We start from the raw sequence: 13,355 nt of genomic DNA on the forward strand, positions 1-13,355 counted from the left end.
TGTGACTGTTCATTTCACCACAAAACTATCTCACAAACAAAATAAACCACAACTCAAGCAAGGAAGGCACCCAAGTTCTGCCTCTGTCAATCTGATATCCAGCAAAACCAGATACAGTAATTTCAGCAGAAATAGCTTAGCATATTATACTCAGTGCTGAGAAAAGAAAACCACAAAATCAAAACTTTCTTCCTCCTCTCCTGTCCTGATGTATCCTCTTCTTCAAGAGAGGCACTGTATAAGGGCTTTCTCTGCCTTCCAGTCCCTTTGAATACATTTTGAATTTGAAATTCCATCCTTTTGTGTTCTCCCTCCCTCCCCCCTAGCCAATGGGGGCACACTTGATTTCTATGATAACAAACCAACCAACCAACCAAGAAGCAAGGAGATCTTAAGCCAGTGCCAGAAAACCAATCAGCAGGGGAAAACAAGGCTCTGAGATGACACTCGAAAAGTTGAAATGTTTTGATCATGATAGAATGGTTCTGCTCCAAGCAGGCATTTTTTAAAAAAGAGGGTGTTCTCTTTCGAGCTCGAAACACTCGGAACAACCTGTTTCAAGTTGAAACATTTTGCAGTCAAAACATTCCACACATCCCTATTATCTAGCACCAGTCTTATAGATGAGTGTAATAACTGCATGGTTTATCCCAATATATTGCAGTGCCCTATATGAGGCGAATGGGTCAAGTGTGTCCAGCTATGATGTGTATCACTTGCAATCCAGTTATAGCAGGAACTCAGAAACTGCATATCAGGCAAGTAGGGTGGCAGTGGTAGATAAAAGGCCTGTATGTGTGTGTTCTACAGTTCAGTCCCTTCTGGCTTTCCGAGCCATGTCTCCTTTACATCTGTTGCTGTGCTATACAGTGTTGTCCTGTACACTATGCTGCATATAGTGATTGTAGCTTTTGCCAGTGCAGCAGCTCAAGGACCTGCACGGTGGAGTAGTCCATGTACTGGATTTTACGAACTTGTTTGAAAACTGAGCAGCTCATTATGTCTACAGTCCTGATTGTGCATATACATGTGCAAACCTTGGCACAGAATTACAGCCTGAGGGTCAGAGTTCCCTAAAGCTGAGACTTTGTTTACCACTGCCTCTTGTGGTGACTTGCTGCACAGCAATAGCTTTCAGGTCTCCAAGTACTATGTTGGCCCTGCCCTTTCCTTGCAAACAGGAAGAGAGTAAGAGGTTTCTTGTCTGAAGCAAACCTTTTCTCACTTTCAAGGTTTCCTTGTTACTGGTGCATTCTCTCATACAATAAAGGGATGCCCTGGGAATGTGTTGGGATGTCCTCCACTGACATAATGGCAGGCATGCTCTTGGCCCAATCCTGCCCACTAATCCACAGTTCCCTCTATTCATTATCTCAGGCTACTAAGCACTTTTGAGGAAACCAGAAGACCCGGCAGATTTTGTTTACTTTGAATTCAGGTCCTCCTCCTTCTCATCTGTCATTTTAACAATCCACAGAACCCGTTCTCTGCTCTACCAAGATCTACCCCTCTGCTTCACTCTTCACCCAGAACCTTCCCTGCCTTTTCTATGGCTAATATTATTCACCACAGTTTATCTCCTTTCTTACATTGTCCCTCCCCACAGGCTTTTTCTTCTCCCTCAATCTTCTCCTTCCTCTCTACAATATCTGTTGATATGGTGATGGCTCTGCTGTTCTCATCTAACCCTTCCACATGTCCCTAGTGGAGGCTGGGATGGGGGTGAGTGAAAGGCAGAGTATAGCTTTAGCTCCCTGGAAAAATTCCTACTGCCTGGCATCCCATGTAGCCAACCAGCTGTGTGTCCCAACCCTACTGTTCAGCTGACCAATGTGTAAGGGGTCAGCATGGAAAAAAATTGTTTCCCCATGGCTTTCAGCTCTACATATATAGTGACAACACTTGCTGTGCTGAACCCTCAAATGGCCACTCAATCTGCCAGCTGAGTAGCAGAGGCAGGGCATGCAGCTCGTTTGCTGTAGGGGATGCTAGATGGAGGAGGTGGGAACTTTTACTGGGAGTTAAAGCTATATCCCACCTTCTGTTCTGCATTCCCCCCCCCCCCAACCAGCCTCCCAACCACCACTGCGTTATTTAGTTCTCTCCCCACCCTCTTGATTACCATCTTCCCTGCCTAAAACATCACCAACCTTTCTCTCCTTTCTTGCTTCTCTGCTGTGCTCAAAATGTTCCCACTGGGGGAAGATCCTTCTCAGCATACCCCCTCTTTCTGCTGAAATTCTGTTCTTGGTCCTCTGATATTATTATTACATTTATAGCCCACTTTTCCTCCAAAGCACCCAGAGTGTTGTACATGGTTATGTTTATCCCCACAACAATCCTGTGAGGTGGGTTAGGCAGAAGTGACTGACCAAGAGTCACTCAATGAGTTTCATGGCTGAAGGGAGATTTGAACTCGGGTTTCCCTGGTCCTAGTCCAAGTCACTAACCACTACAATTAGAGTGACCTCATATTCCTTGGCTTTAAGCTTTGTCTATATGCTGATAACACCCAGCTGTTGTTGGAGCTGGGACCTGGCAGCATCAGCTCTCAGCTGCAATGTCTCATAGTGACCACTGGGGGGTCAGTTAGGGTCATGGACCAAAGTGCTGGACTCCTTCCCTCTTTGTATTTCCATTGTTAGTCTCCATTTTGTCTCTCCAGAGATGGCTGTTTATTTTGGCCTCTCTCTACAGCCATGAACTACAGCTGAAATTAAGCTGCAGGCTTTTTCACATTTGTTTGCAAACTTTTTAAAAAATAAATCCTTGTACTTCTTCAATACTAAAGAACTGTCTGAAGACCACTTGCTTTTCTGCTTTCTCACCAAACTGTTTTTTGCTTTGCTTTGCTGTTTGAAGAATTGCCATTCTTCCCCTAAAAAGTGTTATGGGCCCAGAAGTCAGTAAATAAAAGAGAAAAGCCTAGAGAGTTAAATAGAAAGCAAACAAAGAGAAAAGCTTTGAAAATGGAGACTGCACAAGGATTCCAGATGATTGAAAAGTTGCAAGGTCCTGAGTACGAGCTCTGGTCTTTCAAAATGGAGATGCCCCTCAAGAGTCATGAACTTGGCAGTGTTCTGCACATCCAGCATCCTGCAGATGCAGGAAAGGAGCAGAAACAATGGGACAGAGCAGATGAAAAGGTATCAGGAATTATTTGCTTGGCGGTGAGTGACCCAATCTTAGTGTACCTAAGAGACAAAGAAAATGCAAACGAATATGTGGGAACTCTGAAGAGATTATATAAAAAGCAGTCTGTGGTTTCCAAAGTGTATCTAGTAAGAAAACTGAGCAATAAAAGACTTAGAGAAGGAGAAAGTCTGTCCAAGCACATAAATGAAATGTTAGAAATATTTAGTCAACTGCAAGCTCAAGAAGTAATCATGCCTGATGCAATTTTGATAGGATTGCTGTTGAATAGTTTGCCACATTACTTTGATAGTGTGACTAATGCCTTGGAAGTCAAGGAGGATGCAGACTTACAATTTGTGATTAACCATCTAGAGGACTTTGATTTGCGCAGAAGAGATTATAAGCAACCAAAAAAAGTGAAGAAAATGCATTTAGAACCTTGCAAAGAAATAAGAAGTGCTTTATTTATGGAAGCCCCAAACACCTGCAGAATAAGTGTCCCAAGAATAAAGCGTTTGCAGACAAAAGGCAAGCAAAACAAAGTTGCAAAGACAGTGAGTCATCTGGGAACACAAGAGTACAGAACTTACAAGCAATCAAGGACTAGAGCTAATAAGCAAAGGATATACCTTGCAAGAACAGATAAAGTTTTGGAAGGTAAGTCTGAGAAATGCATCAGTGGCATTTGCATTGACTCAGGTGCTACAAGCAACCTGATTATAGAAAGGGAGAGATTTATAAACCTAGATAAAAGTAAAGTGTGCTGTCAAGTCAGTTTCGACTTCTGGTGCCCACAGAGCCCTGTGGTTTTCTTTTGGATGGAAAACTGATGTATGCAGAAGGGGAAGGATCTGCCCAGTTGCTCTGCAAACTGGAGAAAGGAGAAACCATTGGATTAACAATTGAAGAAGCTTTGTATGTGCCTACTCTAGAAACAAGACTGTTGTCTGTAAAATATGCTACAGAAAGAGGCTACAAAGTAAAATTTAAAGGAAGGCACTGTTTCATTACTCACAAACAGGAATTGCTTATGAAAGCAGTTTTAAAAGAGAATGAATTGAAGTAGAATGTGTGACTGAAAAGGCCAAAACTGTAAAGGAATGCACACATAAAGGATGTCTGAATTTGTAGCAAAGAAGGTTAGGCCATCAGGATGCCAAAATGATATGTTAGGCTGAAAGGTTGGATTTGGTAAAGGGTCTAAAAATAGCCCCCTGCAGCACTGAATCAAAGTGTGCGTACTGTATAAGAGCAAAGGCCACACAGCCTGCTTTTTTTTGCATGAAAAGAAAGAGAAACACAGCATCCAAGTTCAAATCCCCATTCAGCCATGAAACTAGCTGGGTGACTCTGGGCCAGTCACGTCTCTCTCAGCCTAACCTACTTCACCGGGTTGTTGTGAAAGAGAAACTCAAGTATGTAGTACACCGCTCTGGGCTCCTTGGAGGAAGAGCGGGATATAAATGTAAATATAATCATCATCATCATCATCTGATTCGTAATTATGTTTGTGGCCTTATGCAAGTTAATACATCAGGACGGAATAAATATGTTCTTACTTTCATTGATGACTATTCTAGATACACATTTACATACCTGTTAAGTGAAAAGGAACAAGTACTAGAAAGACTAAAAGAATATATTGCAAGAGTTAGCAACAAGTATGGGAGAAAGCCACAGATCCTCCGCACTGACAATGGTGGTGAGTACATTGGGAATGATGTCATAAGATCCCTAAAGGAGGTGGGCACTGAACACCAAAAGATTGTTGCTTATACTCCAGAGCAAAATGGAGTGGCGGAAAGAAAGAACTGTTCTCTTATGGAAATTACAAAATGCATGCTTGTAGATGCTGGTTTGGCTACTAAATCTTGGGGAGAGGCAGTGATGACTACTACTTTCCTGCAAAACAGATTGCCAACAAAGGCCACAGGAACAATACTACATGAGTTATGGAATGGCAACAAGCCCACTTTGTGTCCTATAAGAGTGTTTGGATATAAAGCATACACCTATATACCAAAAGCCAAAAGGACCAAATGCAACTGTATATCTGAAGAAGGAATACTTGTTGGCTATTCCATAGGATGTAAAGGATATAGGATTTTAGATCATGCAATGCAGCATACTTCAGTGAAAATGAAAAACCAACCACCAGTGAACTGCCAAACTTAGAGCCCAATTTTCAGTTGGAGAATGAATAAAGACAATATGACCCAAAGGAAAGAAAACTGTAAGTTTTACACCAGGAAGTGATTCAGCAGAAGGGAATGCTGATGATGGAACAAAGGCTGTGGCATTCACCATGACAAAATAAAGGCGTTCCACCTAAGAAACTTTCCTACATTGCAAAGGGAGAAAGGTTTCAAGAACCAAGCATGTGGCAAGAAATTGGCAACTTACCTGAAACTGAAGCACAAAACTGGAAGGAAGCTGCAAAAGAAGAAATGGAATCATTACACAAAAATAACACATTGACACTCACAGAGCTACCTGAGGGAAGAAAGACTGTGGGGTGAAACTGGATTTTTAAAATTAAGCAAAATGCAGAAGGAGATGTCCAGCGTTACAAAACAAGACTGGTGGCAAAGGGATTCTTGCAAATATATGGGGAAGATTATGACGAGAAATTTGCTCCTGTTGTAAAACACACCTCAGGAAGGACACTCCTAAACATTGCTTCAGCAGAGAAAATGCAAGTGGATCACATACATGTGAAAACTGCATTTCTTCATGGAGACATCAAAGGAGATATTTATGTGGAGCAGCCTCCAGGACTTGTGGAACCTGGTAAAGAAAAACTTGTATGTATGCTGCAGAAAAGTATTTATGGACTAAAGCAGGCTGCAAGAGCCTGGAATGTTAAATTAAACTAGTTGCTAGTCAATAAGGAATTTACCCAAGGAAAGGCTGGCCCTTGCCTGTACTCGAGGTTCAAAGAAAACAGATGGACCTATATACTTACTTCCATTGATGATCTGATAATTTGTTATGAAAATAGAGGACAGCCTTGAAATAATAAAGCACCTGAATAGTGAGAGAGTGGTAAAGGTACTTGGGCCTATTGCACACTATCTTGGGATATACATAGAGAGTAAAGAGGATGGAAGCTATTTCCTTAACCAAAAACAGAAAATAAATGATTTACTAGAGTATTTGGGTATCTAGTAAATTATTTACTAGAGTATCTTACAGAAACCAAAGAGCTGAATAAACTTATGGAAACAGGTTACCTAAAACAGAAGGAAGAGAGTGAACTTCTGCCAGACAGTGAATATAGGACAGCAATTGGAAATTTTTTATATGTAGCTATGATAACAAGACTGGATATAGCTGCATCTGTGGGAATCTTGAATAGGAAAGTAAGCACACCCAGCAAAGATGACTGGACTGCAGTAAAAAGACTAGGCAGGTACCTAAATGGGACAATCCATCTAAAACTAAAGTTGCCGGCTAGTACTGGACTCAAATTAATAGGTTATATGGATGCAGACTGGGCTGAGGATCAGACTGGAAGTCAACCAGTGGTTTTGTATTCTTTTATGGTGGTGGAGCAATCAGTTGGTATAGCTGCAAGCAATCAGTAGTTGCTCTCTCATCTACTGAGGCAGAATATGTATCTGCCACTCAAGCATGTCAAGAGGTGGCGTGGCTGCACAAGCTAATGTTGGATTTCAACACAGACAAACCAAAACCCACTGAGATGTTTGAGGATAATCAAAGCTGCATCCAGATCTCAAAAATGGAGAAAATTAAATTTACAACAAAACACATTGAAACTAAATATCGTTATATACAGGATGCACAAGAAAAGGGACTTTTAACATTTATGTATTGTCCAAGTGAACAAATGGTAGCAGATGTGCTAACTAAGCTGTTGTCCAGGGATCGTTTCAAAACCTTGAGAGAGAAGTTGGGACTTCTAGACAGCAGCACGAGCCGATGAGAAAGAGTGTTGGAGCTAAGACCCTGGCAGCATCAGCTCTCAGCTGCAATGTCTCATAGTGACCACTGGAGTTGGGGGTGGGGTTAGGGTCATGGATAAAAGTGCCGGACTCCTTCCCTCTTTGTTCTTCTAACGTTAGTCTTCATTTTGTATTTCCAGAGATGGCTGTTTGTTTTGGTCTCCCTCTACAGCCATGAGCTACAGCTGAAATTAAGCTGCAAGCTTTTTCACATTCGTTTGTAATCTTTAAAAAAAAAATAAATCCTGGTACTTCTTCAATACTAAAGAACTGTCTCAAGACCACTTGCTTTTCTGCTTTCTAACCAAACTGGTTTTGCTTTGCTATTTGGGGACTGAACTGCCATTCTTCCCCTACAGCTGTACCTCTGTACTCCAGATATCTCCCTCTCTGCCAGTCCTATATCTTTATCCCTGATGTGTCTCATCACTCTCTCAAATTCAACATGTCGAAGACTGAACTGTTTCTCAAGCTCACAGATGTCGTTCATGGTTTATGGAAACCCATGCTGAAACCTTAGCAGAGAAATGTGAGAGCCTCCTGTTTTGGTGCTGAGAGAATACAATCATGAACAGAATTTGAGTGTTAGGTGGGAATGCCCGAGCACCAGCTGTGATAGCTGAAAGCACTGTATTTGTGAAATTCCAGAAATATACTGGCTGGCATCCAAAAAAAGCCATTGGGGGATGCAGCAGAGCTATGGCCCTGCACAGAGAAACTGCTCTTAATGGTGTTGAGTAGCAGAGTGTATGGTGGGGGGAGGAAAGACTTCTGCTGCTCTTCTCTGTCCCTTCAAGTGCTGTTTGCTTTCCAAAAATACGTCCCTGATGTTTGCAAAGCCTTCAGGGATGTACTTTTGGAAGGCAAAGTGCATAGGAAAGCAGGAAAAATTGTTCCCCCCACATGTGTGCTCTCCTTCTCTGCAACACTCCGGCTTGAGTTACGAGCAGCCTCTCTTTATAGGGACCCAAATCTGCTGTCTCCCCTGATGTTTTTTTCTGGATGTCAGCCACTATTCACAGCCATCCTCAATCTAGAACGTTGCTTTTGCTTGGAATGACAGTTTCTTATATTTTATTTTTGCATCATTTATTAAAAGGTACTTAGTGAGATGAAATATCACGTTTGCACATACAGTCTCCCAGTTGGCCCTAGCAGCAGAACATAACACACCATAATCAAAACTCCATTATACAATTAAGCATCACTGTACAGCTGGAGAGCTACTGCCATCCTTTGTGGGCTTTACTCCGTGTGTTGTGTGATTATTCGGCAATGCTGGCTGCAGCAGAAGTAAAGTCTGCTGATTTCCCTAGATCAGAATAAACAGTTGGCAGTTGAAAGCCTTGAATTTAAATCCAAGCGGATGAATCTAATATGGGGTTTAATTAGAGCAGACAAACCGGGAGTTCATAACCCTCATGGTTTTTAATTTGGCACCTTGGGGGGTTTCCATGTTATTTTTCTCATCTGTTTTCTTTTGAATGAAAGACTTTTTGCTCTGTCTCATCTTCAGAACAATACAGTTCTTTTCATGGGGATGGAGTTGTGCTAAAACTGACCATGATGGCGACCTTGTTAACTTCCCTGCCTGCCCCCACTCTAATCCTTCTCTTCCTCATACTTCTGCTCAGTTCAAATAGTCAGACTTCAGAGGCATGTAGGCGAGTCAGCTTCAGTTTCTTACATGCCTTTGGGCCTCTCTCTCTTCTGCCTGTCAGTTTATGTTAGCCTTATGTTAGCCACCCTTCCTAACGCACAATAATTTCACATCTGTAAATTAAATGCAAGTGCTGTTCAAGACATACTCACTTCAGATATTTTTAAATACATCACACTCTGGGCCAGTCTCACTTCAATGGCTGTTATATCATCAAGCAAGCTGTAAAGACTGGCCATCTGAGCTTCAATCTGAGCTATGATGCCAAAATGGCATTCCAGTGTTGAGCTATAGGCTGTGCTTCCTTAAAGCAGTTCTGCCTTCACTTTCTCCATTATCTGCACCCATTACAAACATTTTATTGTTGAAAAGTAATGGCAGGAATAAAGGAGCATAAATCTCAGGTGCTGAAAATAAATTGCCCGGTTCCCAGAAATGTAAGGCAAATATGAAAGTTACGCAGTTGTTGTTGCTGTTACTGTTTTGCACTGTGTCAACCTAGTTTATAAAAATAGCCTGTCATTAAAAAAATAATAATGAAACAATACACTGGCAAATGTAGATAAGCCTATCAAGAAGATTCACCACAGCATTACATTGCTTGTACAGTCAAAAAAAGTATGTCCGTTTAACTAATAAATATTAAGAGGAATGTGTCCACTCAGGTATGCTTTGTCCTTGTGTGGCCAGTGTGGCCAACCTGTGGTATGAACGTGACATGGTGCAGGCAGTGTATATTTCTAGCCCACTAGACAGCAGTGAATGTGTTTGTGGCATTCTCTACAATGCTTACAATATTAAGTCTGACTTCACCCTTACTTTTGGGTATGGACTCATAATTGAATAACACCCTTAATATGTGCTTTGCTCTGAAATAATTAATTTCATATCTTTAAGCTGGACCAAAGTCTGGCACCATCCTATTATCTATTTTGTTCTTTCATTTCCCTCATCTCCCATGCCTCCATCAAATGATCCAACATTTTCCTCTCTTCCTTGACAACATCTTTGTCTTGGATTTGCAAATCATTTTCAAAGCTTGCAAGATATATATATATATATATTTTAATTCAAACAAGTACCCAAGTATGCAGACTCTTACTCCACCTAGGGGTTCTGGGAACAGCATCTAAAATTGCTGCTGCCATGCTCCAGCAGACTATAAATATATAAATGTCAGTGTGCATAATACTTTACCCAAATCCCATTATTTCTCTTTTCCCCCCTACTTATTTTTTCCATCATTGCTGATGACTAAGATATTTTTGTATTAATGAAAGCTTTTTCTATCTTCCTTTAACTTGCTGCTATCATCTAGTGCATTAGATGATTCAGCACTTCAGTGTAAAACATAAAAGTTTGCTGAAGTAGTTCTGTGGCAATAAAAACTGGATTTTAGCGTCAGTGAGGATATTCCATGAATAAGGATGAGTGGAGTATCAGCACAGGTACTCACTCCATTGGACCTGTGATCATGTATGCCCTGAACTGAGCATGGCTTGCAGCACATTGCGACCTCTCTACTTCCCTGCTGCCAACTAAATTGGCCTTGGTGGTGGTGGTTTTATTTATTACTAGCTGATCTGGCACAGAGCATCTGTGACCCTAGTTCTCCCTGTCTCCTCCCCATCTTCATTTCCCCCCTCTCCCAGTCTGCTTTCCCTGGCCGGTCAGCCTAGCTGGTGCTTTCCTTTCCTGCCCGCTGACTGGCTGCCCGCTGCCACCATTTTCTCCCCTGTCCCCCTCACTATCCAGGCATCTGCTCGCAAACTCTCATGAGAGCTGCCATGCATGGGACTACTAATGGTTACGCTTTGTAGAAATATATATAAAGTTGAAGTGGTGAGGTAGATGACCAGAGTGCAAGTGGAGGAAGACTCAGTATGAATCTGACAGATTGCAACACAGAGCTCATATGAGGACCTATGTTCTGGCAGTGTGGATGGCAAAGAAGCGGTTCTTCTCTGCCTGCATTGCTTCTGCAAGTTCACATCGAGATGAGTTGTCTAGGGTTGTGAGGGGGCTAGTCCGTGCCCTCTCTGCCTTGAATTTGAACTTGGAACCATCTGTTACTCGCTGTGATCTGTTTAACAATTTTTTTGCAGATAAAATGTCTTGTATTTGTGCTGAACTAGACTCCACAGTTACTGCAGAGTCTATTGTAGAGGTACCCAGCAACCCCTCCTGTGGGACTGAATTGGATCACCTTCAGTTTGTTACTTCTGAGGATGTGGACAAACTGCTTCAGACTGTACGCCCTACCACCTGCTCTCTTGACCCTTGCCCAACTTGGCTTATTTCATCTGCCAATCATATTATCAGAGAGGTTCTGGTAAATATCATAAATGCTTCTCTAAGGGAGGGCAAGATGCCTCCTTGTCTTAAGGAGGCTATTATTAGACCTTATTTGAAAAAACCTGCATTGGATCTCTCAGAGTTAGCTAATTACAGACCCATCTCTAATCTTCCTTGATTGGACAAGGTGATTGAGCGAGTGATTGCTTCTCAGCTCCAGGCAGTTTTGGATGAGACAGAATATTTAGATCCTTTCCAGACTGGCTTTTGGGTGGGCTGTGGGGTTGAGACTGCCTTGGTCAGCCTGATGGATGATCTACAACTGGCGATTGACAGAGGGAGTGTGACTCTGCAGATCCTTTTGGATCTGTCAGCGGCTTTCGATACCATTGACCATGGTGTCCTGCTGAGTCGCTTGAAGGAGGTGGAATTGGGTGGCACTGTCTTACAGTGGTTCCGCTCCTACCTCTCTGGCAGATTCCAGATGGTGTCGCTTGGAGACTGTTGTTCTAAAAAATGAGAGCTAAAGTGTGGGGTTCCACAAGGCTCCATACTATCTCTAGTGCTTTTTAACATCTACATGAAACTGCTGGGAGAAATCGCCAGGAAGTTTGGTCTGGGATACTATCAATATACTGATGACACCCAGATCTATTTCTCCATACCAACTTCATCAGGTAATGGTATGACCCCCTCCAAGTGCCTGCCAGGAGGCGATATTGGGCTGGATGAGAGAGAACAAGCTGAAATTGAATCCTAACAAGACAGAGGTACTGCCTGTAGGGGGTCAGGATCCAAGAGATGGTTTAGATCTTCCTGTTCTGGATGGGGCTGCACTCCCCCTAAAAGATCAGGTTCATAGTCTGGAAGTGCTCCTGGATCCCAAACTCTCCCTGGTTTTTCAGGTTGAGGCTGTGGCCAGGAGTGCTTTTTATCAGCTTCAGCTGATATGCCAGATACGTCGCTTTCTGGAGACAAATGACCTTAAAACGGTGGTACATATACTGGTAACCTCTAGGCTTGACTACTGTAATGCACTCTATGTGGGGCTGCCTTTGTACGTAGTTCAGAAACTACCATTGGTTCAGAATGCGGCAGCCAGATTGGTCTCTGGGTTTACCCAAAGGGACCATATCACACCGATTCTAAAAGAACTGCACTGGCTGCCCATATGTTTCCGAACGAAATACAAAGTGCTGGTTATTACCTATAAGGCCCTTAACGGCTTAGGTCCAGGGTACTTAGGTCCATAGTGCCTTCTCTGTCGTGAACCCTGTCACCTATTAAGATCATCTGGAGAGGTCTGGTTACGGTTGCTGCCAACTCATTTTGTGGCAACTCGGGACCAGGCCTTCTTTGTGGCTGCCCCAGGGCTTTGGAATGCGCTCCCTGCTGAAATAAGAGCATCTCCTTCTCTGTTTGCTTTTAGGAGGACCCTGAAGATGTACCTGTTTTCCCAGGCCTTCAACTGAGATTCAGTTTTTAAATTTTAATGTGTTTTTCATGTTTTTATCTATGATTTTTATCTTTTTATGAATTTTAAATATGTTATATTATGTTTTAATTCTGTGCGCCACCTAGAGATTTCTATACTAGGTGGTATAGAAATGCAATCAATCAATCAATCAATCAATCATTATCTTATAATAATATTATATTGTATTATAATCTTCTATCTTCTATATCACTCTCTCTCTCGCGCGCGCACACACACACACACACACATTCTAAGGTGTACCCGTGGCTAATGCTGTGCATGGCAGGTCTCGCGAGAATTCATGAGCAAAAGCACCTGATTGGGCAGTGGGGATTCCATATGCAGATAGGGTGGAGGAGCCTGTGAGAGCAGAAGCACCATGGTGATTGGGCAGTGAGGATTCCATAAGTAGATAGGGAGGAGGAGCCTGTGATAATTAAGATGAGTTGGAATGAAACTGTTACTGGTTGGAAGATGTTCTTGATTGTAGAGGAAAGGAATATGGATATGGATAGGGGTCTGCGAAGAGAGGGGTTGTGAGGGAGGAAAGTGCCCCTTCAGGAGAAGGAGGCTGCCATTGTGTAAATTAGAATAGGAAATAAGATTAACACGATCTGTTAACTCAGGAAGGGAGAGAAAGAGAAAGAAGGGAGGGGAAGAGAGAAAAAAGGAACAGCGAGGGATGGGCCTGAGCCTGTCAGTGGCCTAAGGGGAATGAGCGGCTATGCAGTGGCAGCAGCAAGGAAGGGACCAGTCAGCCACTGCTGCTGTTTGGGGCTACCGAGGCCATTGGCTAAGGGAAGCAGACAGTCAAGGGACGGGC

The 13,355-nt window shown here is 42.6% G+C and overlaps 1 protein-coding gene across 40 annotated transcripts in view; it reads left to right on the top strand.

Annotated features, from left to right (window-relative positions):
• Positions 1 to 13,355, top strand: part of DTNA (dystrobrevin alpha) — a 323,001-nt gene that overhangs the window by 183,755 nt on the left and 125,891 nt on the right. The window lies entirely within an intron of this gene.

This window comes from Hemicordylus capensis, chromosome 4, assembly GCF_027244095.1.
Source record: "Hemicordylus capensis ecotype Gifberg chromosome 4, rHemCap1.1.pri, whole genome shotgun sequence".
Classification (NCBI taxonomy): domain Eukaryota; kingdom Metazoa; phylum Chordata; class Lepidosauria; order Squamata; family Cordylidae; genus Hemicordylus; species Hemicordylus capensis.